The 11,047-nt window shown below is 32.4% G+C and overlaps 1 long non-coding RNA gene across 1 annotated transcript; it reads right to left on the bottom strand.

Moving 5' to 3' along the window:
* Window positions 1–4,812: 4,812 nt before the first annotated feature.
* Window positions 4,813–5,781, bottom strand: LOC108488846 (uncharacterized). Its single transcript, XR_001871821.2, has 2 exons — window positions 5,602–5,781; window positions 4,813–5,225 (listed from the first exon to the last, which is right to left on the bottom strand). It is a non-coding gene; the product is annotated as an uncharacterized LOC108488846 (long non-coding RNA).
* Window positions 5,782–11,047: the final 5,266 nt, after the last annotated feature.

Below are 11,047 nucleotides of genomic sequence, written 5' to 3'. Positions count from 1 at the left end.
ATCGGGTATTAACCACTAGGTTAGAAAGTCAAAGCCACTATAAATCTTGTATTTAACCCATATATACTTGCAGCGATTTAGACAAAGATTCGATGACCAGTTCGTAATGATGGACTCCACATTTTCATGATGAGAGAAATAAAATTAACCTACTGAGCCCCCTTGATTACAGGCTTTCAGTTGATACAAATTTTAAAAAACAATGATTAATGACACTTCATTTAGCTGACTGCATTCGACGAAGTATGTCTTTGCGACCCACAATGAAAAACTAGATAATTGCCTCGGAGCTATTCTGTAGTCATTGAGAATGTGGCAAAGAAGAAGGGGTGGAGTGGTAAATGAAAGCTTGCCTATACCATTGTACGTAAGCAAAGTTGTAAGTGAAGTTTAGTATTTGAATTCTCGAGTAGCCAAAACGAGATTCATTTCTTCCACCTTCGTAGTGCAAATGTAGGCCTTAGCCTTCACCAGAGTACTCATTTCATGGCGTCGCGAAAGGATGTATTAAACAATACGACCACTTCTTCTAGTCCTAGCTATGGTGTTTTGATTAAAGTAGAAAAGATCGAAAAAGCGATGGAAATTTTAGGAAGATTACATTTGAAACTGTTCTTCTCAACAATGATTTCTTTTCCAAAATCTCGGATTCAAACAATGTAATTTTTAGGGCTTAGGTAACCTCCTTTTAAAAGGACCACCTTTTAAAAGAGTTTTTTTTTTGCACATTAACTATTTATATATCCAAGGATAAGGGCACAATCAACTGCGTACAACTGTACCTCTTCTTGACACATGGCGAAGTGTACGTTGCAGGTTAAAGTATAAAACGTATTCAATAAATTTCTCCTTATGTTATTTCTAGTCTCATAGAACCAGGTTCCAAAAATAGTCACTTTATAACTCTTCTTCGAACCAGGTGGGAGACAAATTGTTATGATACTCATTATTATCACCTGTACCTCGATTGGATCTGAGTTGGATTCTACACAATTTGCACTTCAAGTTGGCGTGACATTGTGTGTTCGTGTGTAAGGCATGCGCGCCCTCCCATAAGACCGCACGATGTGGGTTCACCTATGGTAGGGTACGCGTTAAACCTAAAGTAGGGTACACGTTGACATACATGAAACCTACCTACGATATCACATCTAGTAACAATAACCATATCATATAAATATATAACTTTGCCATCAAAAGGACACACAAAAAAACACTTAACATAAGATTAATTATTTTAAATAAATGCATTATTTAAACAAATATCTTTAAAAAAAGGCTTCGTAGTTGCTCGGATGAAAATCTTAAATAGGTTTCAGAGTTAATGCTTAGACATATTAATTTAAATAATAAAACAAAATCGAATCACTATTACAATTTATTTGAATAATATTTTATATTTTAATGTTTTAGGTAAACGAAATGGGATGAAATAAATTAGGATTTTAAAATATGGAAAATATAATTAAACAAACCACAAAATGAAAATGATATGCACACGTTATATACATAAAAATAAATTAGCATCGTATTAAAAATTCTTATAAATTTGGTGAGAGAATTCAAAGATACCATTTTTTGTTCTTTTTATTTTCCTTTTCCATCCACCCCAGCTGTAAAAAAATAATAATAAATAAAAAACAGTAACACGTGTCCTACTCATAGATACAGCAAACAATGTATCTTGTTTTTAATCATGTCATGAGATGATCACGAATTGCTACATGCATCACCAATGGGCTGTTGGGGAAACCCATGGGTCACCCCATCTTCCATTCATTAATTCTTCCTTGGAATTTTTGTGTTGGGAAATATTGAAACTCAAACATAAGTCCATATGGATCCATCATTTTATCTCTAACGAATATTTAAAAATTACAGAGAGACAGCCAAAAAAGATGTTCTTGACTGCATTAACTAAAATGAAAAAAAAAATATAAGGAACTCACAAAATAAGCAAATGAAGAAATTGTATATAAAAATCCATCAAAATTGGAATATTGAAGTGTTGGTGTCCATTGGGTAGTCCATAAGGGACAAATACGTTTTCTGAATGTGCTGGAATGTGGCGAATGGTGATTCAAATTGCCCATTTCATTCATCCAAAAGCTTTGAATTTAATCCATTCATGTGTTGCAGAAAATATCTCTCATATGTGGATGCTCTTTGCTTTGAACTTTCAAATGAATATGAATGTAAATGGAGATAGCAAATATAAGATTTTGTGTATGTGTTTTGGGGAATGTGAAAGGCCGAGCAAAGGGAAGGAGAATAAAAACCAGGCTCCTCACAATGGTGTCAAAGGTCGAGTTTATCACTGGATTAATTATTACAATTTTAATTTACTATTCAACATCCAGATTTTTAGTAGTGGTTTATTTCAAAGACCATAACCTCATTATAATGACAGCTACTCAATACAAGTTTGCGCCAACTACTCAATTCTCTACCCAACCATGCATGCATTACCCAATTATGTTTCCTTCACTTTGCCTTGCTTTTGCTGATGTAACCAATAACAACAAAAGTTCTTTATTAAATTTGTTACTTAATTTTTTTAATTTAATTATACTTAAATTTGAAAATTATTAGTCAAGACGATAACATTGTTAATTTTTTATGGTTAGCTAATAAAATGTTGACACGTCTTAAAAATTATTTTTGAAAATTAAAAAAGTTTGAGAATTTTATTTTATTTTACTTACATAATCAACTTCAACATATTCTTGTCTAGCTTCATTTGAATGTGTATTTTAGTAATTTTATTTTTTATAATTTCAAAAGATAATAATATAAAATATATTTTTTAAAATTCAAGATGTTTTATAAAATTTTTAGTTTTTTTTATATTTTCATAATTTTTCTTGAATTTTAGTATTTTTAATTTATGTGTATAATGATCTTGGACCAATAGTTTTTCAAATTCAGATCAATTTGGACAACAAATTGTGCATGTACATTACGAACACGTACTTCTAGTAATTTTATATTTTTTATAATTCAAAAATAATAATATAAAAATATTTTAAAAATAAATTCTAGGTATTTTAGAAAATTTTCAATTTTTGTTTGAATTTTTATATTTTTAGAAATTTTATTAAATTTTAGGATTTTTTTGGAATCTACACAACCATTTATCTAAGTTTATTGTGACAGTTTATATCTAATAATTTATTATTTTTTGTAATTTCATAATACTAATATAAAATTTTAAAAATAAATTTCGTGTTTTAAAAGAAATTTAAAGTTTTAAAATAAATACTATTTTTTAAAAAATAAGTAGTGGGAGGAAAAAAATCTATCACAATTTAAAGTATTCTTAAATTTTGTTTTATAATTAAATATGATTTTTTTGGTGAAATAAGAAAAACCTTAAAAAATTACAAAAACAACGATTGAGTGAGTGTATCACTCATAAGCTTGTCTCTATCAATAAGACTACGAGACCTCTCTGGAGGAACCTCAAACACTTGCATATTAGCTTTTTCAATCAAAGTTTGCTTAGCAAGACAATCCGCAACTTGATTTTGTTCCCTTAGGATGTATCTTAGAATCCACTGATTTTCTTGGAATTATATGTTATGAATACGCCTGATTAGAGCAAACTAGAAGATGTAGATGAACTTCCAAGAATGGCTTTGACTGCTTCCAGGCAATCAGAAAGGATGATAACTTGATCATGACCTCATCATTAGACAAGTTTGAGCCCATCTAAAATGCTCCAAAGTTCCGCATAAAAAACTGAACATTTATCGAGAAATCTATGAAAGCCAGCAATCCAATTGCCTTCTTTATCACGAACAATACCCCCAGCTACAACAAATCAAGAATCAAGTTGTACAACTCCGTCAGTGTTGAAATAAACTCGTTCCTCAGTGATGTGAGTTTGATTAATTATATAAGTAATCTAAAGTCTTCTTAAATTGTGTTTTTATAATTAAATAAGATTTTGATTAATTAAATAATTAATCTAAAGTGTTCTTAAATTGAGTTTCTACTGCCAAATAAAATTTTGTTTAATTAGATAATTAATAAAACTTTCTCAAAAGTGAAATATAAAAAATTGTGTTTTAAACTTTTATATCGTTTAAATATGTGAATATCTAAAATGATTTAACAATAATAGCAACTTAAGTAATGAAAATTTAGATTTATTTTAAAAATAATTTTGTATTATTAATTAATATAAAAATACTAAAAAACTCATTCAAAATGAATTTGGACAAATGTTTGTTCATATTCAAAAAAATTTAGACAACCTTTTATTCAGGTTCACTATACATGTGAAATAAAAATAAAAATTACTCGAAATACACCTTTAGAATAAACCTGGACAATTTGTTGTCAGGGTTCATTATGCTCACACAAAAAAAAAATCCTTATTCTTTTATGACTCATGTCAATATATTATCGGTCGTAAGCCCAAAATCCAATAGCACTAGTCATGAACTAATAAAAAGTATCAACTTAGCTAACGGTTTTTATGTTTAGTTACTAGTTAGGTCTACAAAATGTGTAGCTACCAGGTATTTTTATAACAAATTAAAATACTAAATTAAAAAAAATCATAGCCATTAAATTGTGTTTAACAAATTAAACACAAAATTGATCAAATTCACAATCAACATTAAAATTATTTTGTTAACAAAGTCACAAAATTCAAACATTAAAAATTAATATTGATACCTTTAAATATAAAATGTATAACTTTTTATCGATACAAGTATAACATTGAATGAAAATAAATGTAATAAATTAAACCTAATAAAAATAATAATAAAAAGAAGAAGGAGAAGGAGAAGGAGAATTAGCTTCCATACAAAAACCCCGGAATCGAAATTAAACTCAAAAAATTAATTCTTAAAATGTGAGATTAATCTAAGACTAACCAAATACAATATTTAAAAGTTTGGAAATAACTAAGTAACAGAGAGATGTGTGATTCTTAACATTAATTGCGAAGCCATGAATGTGGACATAACTTTGGCATGCATCATCATAAAAACATAATATATACATATTGTTGAGGCCCAATTTTGGCCCAACTTAAACCAACCCTAACCAAACCCAATTTAGCCCAACAGACTAAAACCCTAAGCCCAGCCTAAACCTAAACAATTTTCAGCAAAAAAGGGAGGAGAAGAACCCTAGCCGCCGCCCCACCTTGGCCCGCCACTACCAGTTGTCTGCCACCAGCACACCCACTTGCCTCCACCACTCTATGCCTGCAAAAGAAGACAAAAAAGGACAGCAAAGAAAAACACCAAAAAATAAAATTCTTTGTATTTTTTTTCTTTGGATTTTGGGCTATATAAAAGCCTTATGTTCATTAAAACGGGGGGGGGGATTTTTTGGATTCGATCTGATTTTTTTTTGGCTAAAAATAGAGGTCGAAAGAAATTGTAAAAGAAGGGATCCCCATTCTTGTACGGAGGATTTTTCAGAAAAAAAAAACAAAAAAAGGTTGATTTTCGATCGTATTCTCTAGGTTTTCATTTTGTTCTTTAGTTTCTTTTTTATTTCTTTTTATTTTTGTTTACAAATCTATTAAACGAAAGTAGGCAAAAAAAATAAAAAAAAGAGAGGAGAAGAGAGTCTTACCGGATCCACCTTGTGGCTCGTCGTCGGAGTCCTCCTCTCCGTTCGGCATGGTGAACGACGGCGATGATGGGTTTGTGAAATCCTAGCTAAAAAGGGGGATTTTTGGGGAGTAAAAGAAAGGAATTTCGGAGTTTTTTTTTTTGCTTAGAAAAGTGGTTTTGAAAGCTTTAAAAAATATGAATGTATAATAAAAGCTATATTAAATTTCAAGTGATGCAATTAAGGAAGTGGGAGCCTGCGTGTTGACCTGCTCAACAGGCTGGAATTGCACATTTCCACCTAAAAGGAGAATTTGCGCAGACAGTCCCTCCCATTTGTACCACCTCTAATTTAATACTATTCCATTTCTTTAATTTTTGCCCTAAACTTTGCGCGCCACTCCAATTTAGTCCCCGCTTGAGTGCCTTTTTCGGGGGGGTTGGGAACATTGGCACTTTCAGCCCTTGTGCATTTACGCGCATTCCATTTTAGTCCTTGAGCCTATTTCAACTATTTTATTACTTACACTTTAACCCTTTTATTATTTATTTATTTCAATTTACTTTCTTAATTTTATTTAAGTTATAATTGAGCCCTCTTATTTTTTTATATATACATTTATTCATCAGTTTGTCTATTTACATATTTTATTCTTTTTTTATTTTATTATTTCATTCATTTTCCTATTTATATACTGACCAATCACTCATTTTACTAAGATTTTAAATTTCATTTTAATTTCAATTTATTTATTCATTCATTTATTATTATCCCGTATTTTTGCTTTAAAATTTGTTTATTTTTATTTTTTTTCTTCTTGTTGTACCATCATCATCACGTACATCTATATTGTTTATTTACTTACTATTTTTCATGTATACATTTCATCTATATTGTTGCTCCATTCATTTTTTATTTCCATGATACTTACCTATTTTCATCATATACATTTCATGTTATTTCATCTTCTAGTCAATCTTATTTAATTTGTTAATTTTATGATTTGACCAATAATATTATTTTCATCGTACTACTATTGCTATCATCATATTATTAAACTAACTAATCTTATATTGATTTTGTTACGTTATATATATATATGTATATATATATTTTCCTTTTGTATTTATTTACATTATTATTATTATTATTATTATTATTATTATTATTATTACTACTACTATTATTTTGTTAGCATATTATTCCTTTTACCGCATTATTATTTCCTATTCTTTATATATTATTATTGTTATCAACATATGTTATTATTAAAGTACTAGTATTTTCCATTATTATTATTAATATCACTACTATCATTATTATTATTATTATTATATTACGATACCTTTTTATTATTATTACTATTGTATTATTATTATTATTATTATTATTATTATTATTATTATTATTATATTTCCTTTTTATTTATTATATGTTATTATTTTTACATTAACTAATTTAATATATATGTATTTTAGCACATTTATTTTATTTATTTATCATTTACTCTCATTATTATTATTTCATCATCTATTTTATTTATAGTTTTTCTTAAAAAATAATTTCAAACATTTAGCTTGTTTATTATTTCCCTTTCTTATTATTCATTTGACGCATTTATTTTATCTTCGTTTTTATCGTTATCATTCCTATTTGTGTTTATGTTTATCCCGTTATGGCTGTCAATCTTTATTTGTTATGCATTCTTTATTATTTCGTTTCATTACGAATTTAGGTTTTATCCAACCCGATAGTAATTCTTTCACAAAAGTAAATATTCCGTATTTGGTAATCCGAGACAATCGTCCCTAACTCACTGGGTTTCGATTTTTCTCATTTAACCTACATAGCGGGATATTCTTTTGAATCATAATACGAGTCTTAAAAATACTTATTCGCAAAGGTACGAAGTGTTGTGCCCTAACTTACTGGGTATCATACTTAGTCATCTCGAAATAAGAATTTGTTTTAAAATAAAGGCGATATTCGGTGTTTGAGAATTCGAGAAAAACGTGCCCTAACTTACTGGGTTTCGATTTCCCTCGTTCACACTAACTAACCAAGATTTTTAAAAAGTTAAAATACATTAATAAAAGGCAAGCTCGGTCTCAAAGTTCGAGATATCGTGTCCTAACTTCTTGGACATGGTATTTCATTATTATGAGACGGAAGATCTTTAACCTTTTACAAAGAGAGGATCGATTTCAAAGTATTTTAAGTTTTCAAATTTTCGACATTGAGACACTAATTAATCAACTAGGTACCAATTTTGGGCGATCGAGGGTGCTAACCTTCCTCGTATGTAATCGACTCTCGAACTCATTTTCGATTTTAGTAGACCAAAAATTATCGTTTAGTAAATCTTAAATTTTATTAAAATGATTAATCAAGGGTGATCCGATCACACCTCATCAAAAAGGATTGGTAGCGACTCAATTTTTTTTTTGTTTTCATTTTCAAAATCCAAGTCGATTCCGCTTTTTTAAAAAAATGGTTACGACGACTTAGCGACTCCATCGGGGACACGAATGAGAGAGTCAAGCCACAAGTTGATTAACTCTTGTCTTTTATCGAAAATTGAAAATTTGGTTTTGAAATACGATCCTTTCATTGCATTTCATCAGCTATTCTTGTGGTCTAAATAATACCTGTTACGTTGGTCCGATTCTTTAAATAGTGTTGCATATTGCATTGCATGACCGTTGTGGTCATACCCTCTTAAGTGGGAGCGCAAAACTATTCTTTCGTGAGGTTTTCACCTCCGTGCAGGATAGTGGATTGCTTTCGGGATACATCCGTACCTATGTCTTCGTGAGATTTTCATCTCTGTGCAGCCATAGGGAAATGTATTCCCCTGAACTGAACTCGGTCTGTATGAGCCTATAATGGGTGAAGATCGAGGAATCTGCTGGTTCAGGTACCCCTATTCTAGAATCAAACCCCATGTAGCGAGCCTTAAGAACCCACCCTAGGTAGAGCCACTCCGAAACCCTAGTGGTTACCTGAGCAAGTGCTATATTTATTATTCTTCGTTTGCTTTGAACTGTGCATAAACTACTGACCTGCTTTGTTTTACTTTCATTGTATTTGCATGGCATTTTCATCATAAAAGGTGTTGATTTGTATTCGGTTCCTAAATAGATAGCTTATCATGGAAAAGGGGTTTTTTGATAAAGTAGAAGACAACGCGGCTGTCCGGATATGGGCTGAGACAACACAACAAGAAAAAGGTGATAGTCTTACCAAGGGGTATGTGTCAGAGCTATGGAATTTCACTCGGATCAGCGTAACCCAGAATAATCTCCAAGAATTGAAAGAAATATGAAACCAGTGGGACGACGAGGTCAAACAATTATTCTATTGTCATTACGGTGATTTACCTTATCTGCTTGATGTCAAGGTAGACGAACACCTGTTTGAGCCCTTGCCCAATATTGGAATTTCGCATAGTTGCTTCACCTTCGGGAAGGTAGATTTGGTACCTACTATAGAAGAATACACGACCTTGCTCCGTTGCCCAAAGATTCAAATAGACAGAATTTATACTAGACCTGCCACCGTCCCAGCATTTTCAAAAAAACTGATGAACATCATGGGGATGAGCGAACAGTGGGTGACAACCCGGATCAAACAAAAAGGAGATTGTAAATGCATCCCATGGAGGAATCTGAGGGATCTAATCTTAGCGCACCCCGACGTGAAGAAAAGGGTAGATATCTTCGCCTTGAGCATCTATGGACTGGTCATCTTCCCCAAGGCTTTGGGGCATGTAGACGAGGCTATTGTTGACATTTTTGATAGGCTTGGTAAAGGAACCACACCTGTACCCGCAATCTTGGCGGAAACTTTCAGATCATTAAATGCTTGTAGAAGAGCAGGTGAAGGGAGATTTATTGGATGTGCACAGCTCTTGCTATCCTGGTTCCACAGCCATTTTTGGGAAGTGGAAAAGGTCTCATATCGTATCTTCTCTGAAAATTACTCTCCGCTGAAAGAGTTAGTGGCTACACCGAGGCGAGATGATGTAACAGAAGAAAATTGAATGACGGTTCTCCAAAATCTGCAAGAAGAAGATGTTGAATGGAGAGCCCCGTGGATGGTTCCTGATGAAATAATATACAGATGCGGAGACTTCGATTGGGTTCCCTTGTTAGGAGTATGGGGAGCCATCAGATATGCTCCTCTGCTTGCATTACGACAATACAGATCCAGACAGTTTACACCACCAACATACGGGTTAGCCCAGTGCGAGTTCACGTTCACAGGGAATAATTACAAAAAGAAAGTTCGTAAGATATCAAATGCCTGGAACCAGACTCGTAAAATGAAGAAGTTTGCTGCAAATCCCATGACTACTCCTGAGTACGACCGATGGTGGAATCAGAGGATTAACGACAACATCCCTACATCAGATCAAGGGAAATCTCAGTCGGTAGAAGAGTACTTGAAAGTAATCCCATTTGAGCTGGAAATCATCAGGCAAGATTTCGAGAGCAAGAGTCTAGAGCTAGAAAAAAGGATCAAGCATTTGGAAGAAGAAAAGATGCAGTTAGGGTTAGACGTCGATGCCCGAAACTAGAAGTGAAAGACTCGTAAAAGGGAAGAACAAGGTCAAGAGGACTTAGACGGTTTGAAAACAGACTATAAGAAGTCGCAGATCAATGAGAACTTGGGATAGGAAAAACATCCGAACAATGGCGACATGAAGTTAAAGAAGAGCAAAGCAAAGCCAACCAGTGGGAGGAAAAATTTCGCGATGCTCAAGCTCGAGAAGGTACTCTGAAAAGAAGTTTGGTAGAAAGTCAGAATGAGAAAGAAGGGTTAAAGATTCGGATATCAGAGTTAGAGAGGTTATTATACCAGTATCGCTCGCGTTACTCTGCAATCGAGTTGAAAGCTAGACAGAACAGAATCGAAGAATTAAAAAAGAATATAGAAGAACTCAAGACAGCGCTGCAAAATCGTAAACTTCAGATAGAACTCCTCGAAGTAAATAACGAGCGATGGAAGGATCAACTTCATCAATCCCAAGACCAAGTCAGAAGCAGGGACTACATCATGGCCGAGGCTTTGACTCAAGTACGAGAAGTGGCTGACCACTTGCAAACGTTAGCAGTACAAGCCGATGTGCTGAGTTTAAAATACGAGTCAGAGTCGGACCGAGGCCAAAAGCTAGCTTGGCTTCTTAGACAGGTTAAGGCCTTAAGTATCAGGGCCAAGCCTTATATGTAATCTATTTTATGTAAAGAAACTTGTTTTCTAGAAAAGTTACTCTAATGAAATCGAATTGGAATCAACGCTTTTTTTTTGCATCCATCTTATTCATTGCATTCATGCATCAGCATTGCATCATGCGCACTAAAACTTACAAGAAACCCTAAAAATCATGGCAAGGTTACCCTGGAACATCGTTACGGTACAAGAGGGAAAACAAAAGCAATGGATCAAAGGTTAGAAAGATTGGAAC

The sequence above is a fragment of the Gossypium arboreum genome, chromosome 10 (assembly GCF_025698485.1).
Source record: "Gossypium arboreum isolate Shixiya-1 chromosome 10, ASM2569848v2, whole genome shotgun sequence".
In the NCBI taxonomy this organism is placed as follows: domain Eukaryota; kingdom Viridiplantae; phylum Streptophyta; class Magnoliopsida; order Malvales; family Malvaceae; genus Gossypium; species Gossypium arboreum.
The sequence above is the reverse complement of the archived record's forward strand: the minus strand, read 5'-3'. Positions and strand labels throughout refer to the sequence as shown.